The sequence below is a fragment of the Lampetra planeri genome, chromosome 38 (genome assembly GCF_965212315.1).
Source record: "Lampetra planeri chromosome 38, kcLamPlan1.2.h2, whole genome shotgun sequence".
Lineage (NCBI taxonomy): Eukaryota > Metazoa > Chordata > Hyperoartia > Petromyzontiformes > Petromyzontidae > Lampetra > Lampetra planeri.
Window position 1 is genome coordinate 10,283,216 of NC_136144.1, and position 12,231 is coordinate 10,295,446.

At 47.3% G+C, this 12,231-nt stretch overlaps 1 protein-coding gene across 2 annotated transcripts in view; it reads right to left on the bottom strand.

Annotated features, from left to right (window-relative positions):
- Nucleotides 1-9,307, bottom strand: part of LOC144731293 (filamin-C-like) — an 88,502-nt gene extending 79,195 nt beyond the window's left edge. For both annotated transcript variants that reach the window (XM_078612346.1, XM_078612345.1), the window contains exon 1: nucleotides 9,218-9,307. The gene's annotated coding sequence lies outside the window, so the exon portion shown is untranslated. The remainder of the gene's footprint in view (nucleotides 1-9,217) is intronic.
- Nucleotides 9,308-12,231: the final 2,924 nt, after the last annotated feature.

Here is a 12,231-nt window from a genome sequence, read left to right on the forward strand (position 1 = left end):
GTATATACTGTGTGTGTACTGTGTATGTACACTGTGTATGTACTGTGTGCTGTGTGTATGTACTGTGTATGTACTGTGTGTGTGTACTGTGTATGTACTGTGGGTGTGCTGTGTGTATGTACTGTGTGTATGTACTGTGTATGTACTGTGTGTGTACTGTGTGTGTGTACTGTGTGTATGTACTGTGTATGTACTGTGTGTGTGCTGTGTGTATGTACTGTGTGTGTACTGTGTGTATGTACTGTGTGCTGTGTGTATGTACTGTGTATGTACTGTGTGTATGTACTGTGTGTGTGTACTGTGTGTGTGTACTGTGTATGTACTGTGTGTGTGTACTGTGTGTATGTACTCTGTATGTACTGTGTATGTACTGTGTGCTGTGTGTATGTACTGTGTATGTACTGTGTATGTACTGTGTGTGTGTACTGTGTGTGTGCTGTGTGTATATACTGTGTGTGTGTACTGTGTGTGTGCTGTGTGTATGTACACTGTGTATGTACTGTGTGTGTGCTGTGTGTATGTACTGTGTATGTACTGTGTGTGTGTACTGTGTGTGTGCTGTGTGTATGTACTGTGTGTGTACTGTGTGTGTGTACTGTGTATGTACTGTGTGTATGTACTGTGTGTGTGCTGTGTGTGTGTACTGTGTGTGTGCTGTGTGTATGTACACTGTGTATGTACTGTGTGTGTGCTGTGTGTATGTACTGTGTATGTACTGTGTGTGTGCTGTGTGTGTACTGTGTGTATGTACTGTGTGTGTGTACTGTGTATGTACTGTGTGTATGTACTGTGTGTGTACTGTGTGTGTACTGTGTGTGTGTACTGTGTATGTACTGTGTGTGTGTACTGTGTGTGTGCTGTGTGTATGTACTGTGTATGTACTGTGTGTGTGCTGTGTGTATGTACTGTGTGTGTACTGTGTGTGTGTACTGTGTATGTACTGTGTGTATGTACTGTGTATGTACTGTGTGTGTACTGTGTGTGTGTACTGTGTATGTAGTGTGTGTGTGCTGTGTGTATGTACTGTGTGTGTACTGTGTGTGTGCTGTGTGTATGTACTGTGTGTGTACTGTGTGTGTGTACTGTGTATGTACTGTGTGTGTGCTGTGTGTATGTACTGTGTGTGTGCTGTGTGTGTGTACTGTGTATATGTACTGTGTGTGTGCTGTGTGTATGTACTGTGTATATGTACTGTGTGTGTACTGTGTGTGTACTGTGTGTATGTACTGTGTGTGTGCTGTGTGTATGTACTGTGTGTGTGCTGTGTGTATGTACACTGTGTGTGTGCTGTGTGTGTGTACTGTGTGTATGCACTGTGTATGTACTGTGTATGTACTGTGTGTGTGCTGTGTGTATGTACTGTGTGTGTACTGTGTGTGTGTACTGTGTATGTACTGTGTGTGTGCTGTGTGTATGTACTGTGTATGCACTGTGTGTGTGTACTGTGTGTATGTACTGTGGAGGGGTGGTGCTGGGTGGGGAGGGGCTGGTCACCCCGTGGTGCCCTTATAAAACTCAACGTTTAACCTACTCACGCCGGCTTGTGCCCGCCCTCACAGTCGGGCATATTTGCGGAATACACCACGCCGCCGTTGACCCTGCAGGCCATTGACCGAGCAACCCAACGTTCCTACCAGCTCCCTCCGCAGGAATGTGTTTTGATTTTCGCCTCGGGTTGCCGCGATATGGCGATAAAAGTACCACGATATATCGTACCACTGGTTTAAGGGCCACGATAATCGTCTCCTGTTTCGCACGCGATTATCGTTGCTCAGTGGACATTTTATTTCCAGATAATATGAAATAAGCTTAATTATGAACATTTTAAACGTGGATATTAGTGCTTTAAAAAAATAATTGCCTAATACGTTTACAGAATCGTAGTTACAGTTCGTTAGTTTCGTATACACATTTAATAGTTTTATATACCTCGTATTTGTGTAGGTGACAGCATGTGCGTTACAAGCGTTACAGTTTGTAAAATTGTACAGATTAAGAGACGACACGTTGACAGCAAGGCTTAGGTTGAGTGAACTGCAGCTGAATAACTTTTAAAGTCATCTTTATTCCTCATGAAAAAAAACTAAGTAAAAAAACAGTAAACATGAAATAACATTTCAAATGTATGGAAAGCCGATATCGCGATAATGGCCATATCGCGAAACCTGCTATCGTATGGCATCGTGAAAATGTATATATATCGCGTTAGCCTTCACCAACATTAGCCAACGCAGTGTTTGAACAACAGCGTGGCGGGTGAAGAGTGCACAGACACGAGACGAGTTGAACTCCCAACCATGGCCACATCCAACATCGGGTGGAAAGTGGTGTCCGAACCGGTTTGGGTCGACTCAGCCTGAAATGAATTACCTTGTGCGGTGTGTGTGCCGGATTAAGCTAGTGCGGGGCCTGTAGCATTTATGGTAAAGAGGCCCTAAATAAATAAATAAAACAAGTAAATATTAAAACACATACATGTTTTACTCGCATAGCAAAGTCATTGTATTTTTTCATTTGCTATACAGCCAGATAATACGACAAATAAAAGTTGAAGGCGGTATAGTACTATAGTAATAGAGCTAGTGCAGAATCACTGAACCGGAATTGACAGCTTGAAAGCATTTAGCGCTGGGCCCTTGAAAGTGCGGGGCCCGTAGCTACTACATGTGTAGCATGTGTAGCTACTACATGTGTTGTAGCTACTTTATAGTAGCTGCTACATGTGTAGTAGCTGCTACATGTGTAGCTACTACACTACTACATGTGTAGCATGTGTAGCTACTACATGTGTTGTAGCTACTTTATAGTAGCTGCTACATGTGTAGTAGCTGCTACATGTGTAGCTACTACACTACTACATGTGTAGCATGTGTAGCTACTACATGTGTTGTAGCTACTTTATAGTAGCTGCTACATGTGTAGTAGCTGCTACATGTGTAGCTACTACACTACTACATGTGTAGCATGTGTAGCTACTACATGTGTTGTAGCTACTTTATAGTAGCTGCTACATGTGTAGTAGCTGTTACATGTGTAGCTACTACACTACTACATGTGTAGCATGTGTAGCTACTACATGTGTTGTAGCTACTTTATAGTAGCTGCTACATGTGTAGCTACTACACTACTACATGTGTAGTAGCTACTACATGTGTAGTAGCTACTACATGTGTAGCTACTACATGTGTAGCTACTACATGTGTAGCTACTTTTGCTACTATGATCAGCCGGCACTGGCGGTGTGTGTGACCATCAGCACTGTGCAGACGCTGTTGACGGGTACACGATGTTGTTGGCCGGGCATCTCGCTCGTGTGCGTCGTGGCGGCCTTCACAGGTGCTCGTTAAACGGTACTTCACCTGCATGGCCTACACGATCCACGTGGCCGCGCGTGAGATATTTGTGTGTACACGTGCAGATGGCCTGGCTTCGGGGCGGCGAGTCTCGAGTGCGTCTCCATCAGCGATGGGGGCTTTATTGAGTGGGAAGGTATTCGTGGCACGTGAGTACTGAATGTTCTGACAAGACATGCCCTTCCTGTCTCCTGCTTGGATGATGAACACATTCACAATGTCGCCTTGAAGCACGTGGAGTTATTCAGCTCGCGGACAAGTCTAATTCGCAATTGGACCTATTCACCCGCAGTGTTATACAGAACTGTGTTTAATGTAAGTGGTGGCTCTGTGACTGCTCTACGTATGAACCCGCTCACGGCGTGCGTGATGAATGACGAGTGATATCTGAACCGGTCCCGGATCCCCTGATCCTTTGATCAACCCGCACTGTCAAATAACCCCCATGACCAACACAGCGTCTGAAGGCTTTCATCAAGCAGTGGATTTGTAAAGGGCTGTACATGAGTGTTATTAAATGTATCGTGTAATTTAATGACACTTTACCAAGTGATGTTTTGTAATGACGTTAGTTTTGATCTGCAACAAGATTTTTATTTTATTTTAGTGATGCTATAGGTATTTGTGTATTGCAATTCTGTTGTTAAACTGCATTGGAATAATAAACAGACGTGGTTTGGTTCACCACGTGAAAGTAAGTAAATAGAAGTTACAATCCAATTTGTCTATGTATGGGCTTTCTGGGCCAATTGTCTCCAGCAGCATCCGATTAAGCTGGGATAGTCTGCAGCGGTTGCAACTTTCAGGGTCTTATTAGCGAGGTGCAGCCTTTAAAAAAAACCGCAACATCTATGGCGAACATTCAGGCAAGTTGCCCTTCAAGAACATCCCGATCATCGCAGGACACTGGCACGGCAACGTTGTACAATTCTAGATAAGAAGTTTTCGTAAAGTCATGTAGGTAAAAATGTATTTTATTTTTTTACCTACGTGACTTTACCGAAAAGAACAAAGAGTATGAACGTTGTACAAGTGACGCGATAACCCTGGGTTTGGACTGAGCAATACCTGACGATTGCGTCACCCCAGTCAATAAATCCTTGTAAGAGCTCGACTTAACGAAAGCCGCGTCTCTCGTTAAGTCATCCAGATTTCGGGAAGCTAAGCAGGCGTAGAACCTGGTTGATGCGTTGGGTGGGTGCCCACCATGACGCCTACATTCTCACGCTCCAAATTAGCCGGATTTAAAAAATGCCACCGCAATTTTTTCAATTGGGACTATACTATACAGATAAATCATCGCCCCCTACTGGCATACTCATGCCCCAGGTCACTCTTGCAAATGCCACTTGTCTTATTCGCAGCCGGTTAAACAGAAGCAACATGAAAGTTGAGGTCTTGCCTAGGCGACAGCGAGACTGCGCTACGTGGTGGGCAGTAGAGGGCAGTACATCGACATTCATTGTTGTTACGGGTACTGTGGTGGCGATTCTATGCTTAGCACGGAGGCTTTCGCGGCCAATATTATCCATGAGTTTTTTTTATTGGATCGCGTAAATATAAATGTGTCTTCTTGGTTCTTTCGGTAAAGTCACGTAGAACGAACCAAGAAGATGAATCCCTGCAGTCACGAAAGCTTTAAATCGAAATATAAATGTGTCGTTAAACCCGCCACCACCCGACACAGCCAATGTATCTGCGCCTATTGTTGTGATTCTATTCTCTCCCTAAAAGCTTTGCTCCTCGTCTTCGCCAAACCGCTCTGGCCAGTGCGGTGAAAGAAGTGTGGCCAGTCAACCCCGTCGACCCGCGCGGCATAGAGAACCCCCCTCGTCCGTCGCTGGATGAACACGAGGGCTCTGGCGTGCGCATCCATACAATGCAAATGTTCAAGCGGGGCCAGCATTAATGAACCTTATGGCGGGACCCCGGGGTCCCATACGCCCCCGGCTCTCGCATAAACTGCGTTGCGACGTCATTTCATGCCCGTTGAAGGCGAACGACACGGCAATCTATTCCTCTCGACGAGCTCCACACGATGAGCTAATCAAAGATGCGCTTCTTCAGCTCTTCTGCGCAGAATGATCCGTGCTAGGTGGGTCACGGCGTTTATGTGCGCGGTGGGACGGAGTCGAGTAACAGAAATTAGTTAATTACGATTTTGACTTCCGTTTATTCGGGACCCCGGGGTACCGCCGTAAGTATCATTTGTCGCAAGTCACAAAATTAGTGCCGAGATCCATCGCGTGTATTTTGTGCAATGTGCATTTGGAGTTTGCGTGTCTCTCTCTCCCCGTGGTCGCGTGGATGTTTTTCCGGGTCCTCCGATTTCCGCCCTCCACATTTAGAATCAACATCACGCGTTTAGAGTATCTTGGTTGCGATAAGTGCGTGTCCACGTGATGAAAAGCCACCTCGGTGAGCCATCGTCTGTGATTGCCAGGTCGCTTCTGGAATAGCTCAGTGCGCCTTACCTGGTAAAATAAACCAATAATAGTTTAATACAGTCCGAATGTTAACAGTAGCGGCGTGTTAGTTACTTTAAGATGTTTCTTATTCATGTTTTTGTTTTGTTGCGGTTGCACCCGAGTCAAGAGCCGCATGACTCAAAGGGTTCTACCTAATAAATCAAACTGAAATGAATGAAACTGAAATATAAAAAAAACTGAAATATCTACCGCCGGTGTCTGCTGGACAAGGCAGACTCGATCGTGAACCACTCGACTCCTCACTGGGCATTCAGGGGGCCGGTGACGTGCACTTTTTATTTAATCCGGGGATGGTGGATCACGAATCGATCGTCGTAAATTTGATTTGTTCGTGTCACTGTTACCGAGGGACAGATCCAAAGTCCCAGACGCCAATCAGCCAGCAACAAACAGCACAGCTTAGGTGTGAGCAAGGCTACAAAAACTTGGCGGTGCGAGGGAATCAGCGAGGCGACCTGCAGTGTGGCGAGTAAGTAAGGGAGTAGTTTAGTGGAGGAGTGAGTGAGTGGTTGTCTGAGTGAGTGCGGTGTGTTGTTGTGTATAGGAAGCAGTAGTGTAGCGGTTAGCGTGCTGTGCTGTGAACCTGGAAACCCGAGTTCAATTCCCGTTCACAACCAACACAAGTGACGATTATGTGAGTCGGTTCTGGGCCACCGCTAGATCGACTCAGTCTCAAATGAGTACCTGCTACGGTGTGTTAACATCGCCAGTGGGGAGACAAAGGCGGCCGGGCGTGGTGCTTGCCACCCATCCCCTCGTGTGCCGTGCCGGCCTTCATACTTACTCGCTGACAGCATTTGCCCCTACAGTCTGTTAAAGGCTTATACGGAGTTATCGTCGTCATTGTCGTATTGTTGTGACCTGCGGTGTGGTGGTTGAACACGGTCCGCCTGGTAGGCCGAGTCATCGGCACGAGTGGACGGATTCAATGAGTTGAAGTTCATTGCTGCAGGAGCCATGGTGGGAGAGAGAGAGAGGAGTGGCCACGCTTTGCGTGAGGAAGCCTCGACTAAGGAGTGACCAGGAGACGATGACGACACAGAGTGGATTAATGAGGCGCTCCGTGCAAAACGCTCCTTAAAAGGGAACTGGGCAAACATCCCCAATGGAGTCATCATCATCATCGCCACCACCAACCACCACCATCGGTCTTGATCAATCCACAGCTGGATGAAAGCCTCCCCGAGTCGTTGGTTGCCATCCGTGTCACTCGCCCACCACTTCGCCACCGCTGTATTAATAACTTCCCATTGGTGTCGTGTGTAGCTGTCGTCGTGAACATCGCTCTCTAACACCTGTGCACAGGTGTGTTTACCCAAGCGGCGCGGACAAGTTAAAGATCCTCTACAGACGGATCGCGACAGACGACGGGCTGACTCACAGAATCACAGTACGCATTGCAAGGCTTTACGCGCATGAATGAGGTTGTTCGAACCACGAACCCCACTACCCCAGACACCGCGAAACAACAACGATTGAACTTGACAAGCCCCGGCACAAGAGCTATTGTCGCGATCGCAAGCGTAGTGTCACTTGAGTTGAACTTGACCATACAAGATGCCCAACGCAGAGCGTGTTTAATCGGTGCGTACTGTCACTGCTGCGGTGCGGTTCAGAAATGCGGTCATTACCATGTTGAACGACAACGATACAAATGTCACAGCAGTGGGAAAACACGAGCAAGAGAGATTGCGTGATTTGGTTGACGTGCGTATGTTGAACCTCTTTCGCACCGTGCGTAGCCAGCCAGACAAACGCAGAGGGGCACGTGGATCAAGTGAACGCGTGCAGCTCAGTGACATTAAAACTGCTGGGGGACATTGAAGCGGGGCATGGTGGTGCCCATAGTCACGAATAATAATACAGCCAAAGAGAGGCCGTGCAACCACTGAGATGATGGAGCGATCACATCAGCTCGCGTTCAGGTGGATTACTGCATCGCAGGATAAGCGGCAGATGATGGCGACCGCTTGGGAAGAGCCCTTCATCCAGCAGTGGATTGATCATGGCTGATGATGGTGAAGGTGATGATGCAAGAATGCAAAGCAATTATGCACAATGAATATTATTGCAGCGTAAAACAAAATTCGCTTCAAAGTGTGATGCTCATACGAACGTCCACGGGGGAAATTCCACATTGCTATGGCACGAAGCAGTTCGTCAATGTACCCATATAACAGTTACTGTTGAATGGCGAGGAGCAGTGGCGTAGTGGTTAGCATGCCTGGTCAGTGCGCACATGAGTGACGAGTGATATTGAACTGGTCATGAGCACCTTCCCCCCTGCACCAACCCGCACTGACCGGCGCGGTGAAGTATAGTCAAACAACCCACGTGACGTTCATCCACCCGGGGGAATTGACAAATGGCTATAAATGGTTAAATATTTGCTCATTACTGCTGATCTGGTTCTCGTTGTATCGAGTCAAGACCAGACCGGGCACTGAACCGGTAAGATAATGAGTTTGATTTTACCACTGCGGCCACAGCATCACCCGTGTACACTATTTATGCAAGTATTTACATCCGGACATACTCTCCATACGCGTCGAATACACGCTTACACGTACTTTTAAAGTGCAATTATTTTCTAGCGCATCATCACCCGCCACGGGTCGATAAAACGAGCAGCACTTTGCAGGAAAGTAAACATCGGTTGCACTACGTGTTGTGCAAGTCCCCGGCACAGTAACGTAGAATTCTCGCCATAGGTTCGCGAAACCGACCGCGACACGGACGCGCGTGCAACGAGGTCGTCCACCACCGACATCGTTCATGCGCACGGCGATCCATTTACAGATACCCCCACCGGTGTCTCATGAACACCTCTCATCACTACCTTCTCGACGCGTGATTTGATCGTTGTCAAAAACGATGGCTCCATATCCACTACAGAGAAGCGAGTGTTAGAAGATGTATCCATTGCTACGTGAGACGTGAAATAAAAGATAGCGCTGTTTCTCTCCCTTCCAATGAATGTCTCCCTATTATTTAAGCGAGAGTATGTGCCGACGTTATATCTTCAAAAATGGATCACCACGTGTCTGTGTGTGTATACAGGGGTGAGTGTGGCCATGCAATCCAAACGATGGTACCCGCATGAGTAAACCACTGCAGCCTACGCTCCTTCAATGCAGGAGGAGGAAGAGCAAAACGACACAAACGCTCTCCTAAAGCCCTCTCGCCGTGGCTACAAGCAGCAGACCTCTCGCATTGCCATTCAACTCCGCAACATATTTCCCAACGCAAGAATAGAATACACACGCAAACAACGACTCGGTCGACTCGAGCTGATATATGTGTTACAGAGTTGTGCATGCGTGTGTGTGGTTTAAAAAAAACATCTATAGATATATATTAAAAAAACGTAATCACCTTGCATTTGCTGGTTGATGTACGCGTGAGAGTTGAGAGTTCCCGCTGCTGCTGCTGCTGCCGCTGCTGATTCTGCGCGTATGGATGGACACAGAACGCTCCGGAAAACGTTTGCACAGCGCTTTAAATAGTGACAGATGACGTCACCCCCCCCCTGTTCCCCCCCCCCCATCCTCTCCCCCCCCCCCCAAAAAACACTGTCGCACCATGTCGGAACCATCAGAAACATCACGTTACCCCAAATCCCCCACCCCACCACCACCGCTCTGCTTCCCTCCCCAACCTCCCAGCCTTCCTCCATCACCTCCCCCACCACCCTCCCCACCGCTTTCTCTTTCTCGCCGCGACTATCGATCGGCTCTTATCTTGACATCAACAACTGAGCCCCGAGTTCTCATGCTGCTCGCGTGAGCACGTGGCCGGGGATGTACTTGGTGGTCATCGGCTCAGAGTCACATCATCAGAATTCAAGATCGGTGTCATCTGATCAGAAGCTTGATGTATCGTGGAGAAATCCGATGAGCTTCTGCTCAGAAAGTCACAGCAACAAACAATACAAAATAACGATAGGAGTGCAGAGTATAGGAAAGGTGAGCAAATCACAACAAATACCGACATACCAATAGACAAAGTATGTAAGTTCAAATTGCATAAGTACACCAGTTTCAAAGCTTGGGCAAGGCAGCAAAACAACAGACAAGAACTGTCCCAGACCACACCAAGACAACCAAGACAACATCCCTTGCCTCACTAAAATTGCACATTTAAAGTTAACTATCGATACATCGGTAGGGGTGAAAGTTACAAATCGCAATTGCAAATGCGGTAGCATCCAGCGGTAAACTTCTGCTTCAGGATATTTTTGAAGAAAGATTTACTATGTTAAATAATGATCATCAAGATCGCCATCATCATCGTCATCTTCAAAGACAGATACAATGGTCATCAACGATCATCATCAATAGTTACATATATCATTACATATTAATCATCATCGTAATAATCAATAATCAGCATCATTACGACTTCAAACATTATTCATCAAGATCATAATCTAATATGACTAATAATTAATCCATATCAATCTCATTAATTATCAAGATCATCATCACTTATTGACCGTCATCACCATAATCTTCACGGTTGAAGATGATGACGATAACGATGATAATCCTCAAGCATCATCTTTAGATTATCTTAAGTAAGACGGGCTGCCCTCTCATGCGTTTGGATGTGATACACAAAGAACACAACATTCACAACAACAAAATCTCAAGACTTGTCAATAACACCGTGGCCTTTAAATGATAAATCTCACAGGTGAAGTGTGTTTTCGGCAATGCCCCTTCTTCGTAGCAAATATAATTCTGGCTGTCGCCTGATGAAGCTGGTTGTAATTGCCGGCGAAACGTCGTACTCAAATTGTAACTGTTGTGGGTTTACACTCTAACACTGCTGAACTAGTAACTAATTATATTTTCTTGGTTCTTTCGGTAAAGTCACGTAGAAGGGAAATAATAAAATAATAAAATAATACAACATAATAAAATAAACTAATTGGCACGTTTTGTTTACGTGACAAACCTTGCAAATTGGCCGTGTCGGGTGGTGGCGGGTTTAACGACACATTCACATTTAAACCATCTAACCCAAACCAAAAAAGCCCTCTATTACAGAAAACATATCTACGTATGTGAAGCCAAGCAAAGTTTCATTGGCTTCACTCATAGCACCGGTAGGAGGGTCAGGCCAAAGCCAGGAATAAGAATCCGTCGGAGTCGCCTTCCGTGACCCACCCCCCGCGGCTGCAGCACCTTCACTCTTCTCCGCTGTCTCAGAATTCTCGTCCTGCTGCCCACACTCCCGTGTCACCATTACCCTGGCCAATGTCAATTCATTCGACTTCCAGCTACCCTTTGTGACGATGAAACAATCCGTCTGGAATGTGTCCGATCTCGTCGCATCCAGGAAGCTAAGCAGGTTGCAAAACCTGGACAATGCTCGGACAGGCGACCACAATGCATACCAGGTTGCTATAGGCTGGACAGCAGAGGGCGGCACAGCAAACTCCGTAGCGACACTCCACTGCTCTGCGCCCACGTCTCCGCTGCCCGTCTTCACCAACCCGCGTAGACCAGCGTGGTGAAGTATGGCCAAACCAAACCCCACGACCCACACGACATGGGGAAGCTGTAATCCGTGAGAGAATAATTGGCAAAAAAATACCGAACATTCGCATGATGTAAGTTGCACCTTTAAAGCAGCAGCAGCATCACAGAGTTAATTGTGTGACCATTAAAAAAAACTGATCAAACCCCAAAAACAACTTGACCCTCGCATCGTAGACACATCCTCGCATCCTGCCTGACCTTGGTTAGAGGGGGGGGCGGGAGTAAGGAGGGTGCACGTCGCAATGTTAAACAAACTCGAAACAAACGTCAGCTGATGAACACACCGAGTAGCGGCGTAGCTGCGCGTGTGTCCACCGTGAGTTCTACTCGCGCGCTCACCCCCTCGTGTGTGCGGTGCCTGTTGTGTTGTGGACAGAGCTGTCCCTTGGGTAGACGGCGAATCGGGGCGACCGCCCCGGGCCCCGCACCCCCCCCCCCCACCTGTGGACGGCTCTGGTGATGGGGAGACGCTGCAGTGATTCCCGGCGCTTAATTCCCACTCAAATGTGCATTCTGTCCAGCTGCCTCCGACTGACGCAGACAGTTTGTGTCGTAGCATCATCGTCATCACCACACGAAACGTGCAGATTGAAAGAAGGATCAGTTTAACACGTAGGCTCTTCCTACTGTAGATCAGTTAGTCTGTGTGTGGGGCGGGGAGCGGTGGTGCAGCGGTTAACGCACAGCACTACGAATCCGGCGACCTGATTTCGATTCCCGCTCACGCCCACCAACGCCAGTGAGATTTTCTGAGCCGGTCCTGGGCCTCCCCTAGATCGACTCAGCCGCAAATGAGCGCCTGGTGCAGCGTGTAAATGTCGCCATTCGGGAGACAAAGGCGGC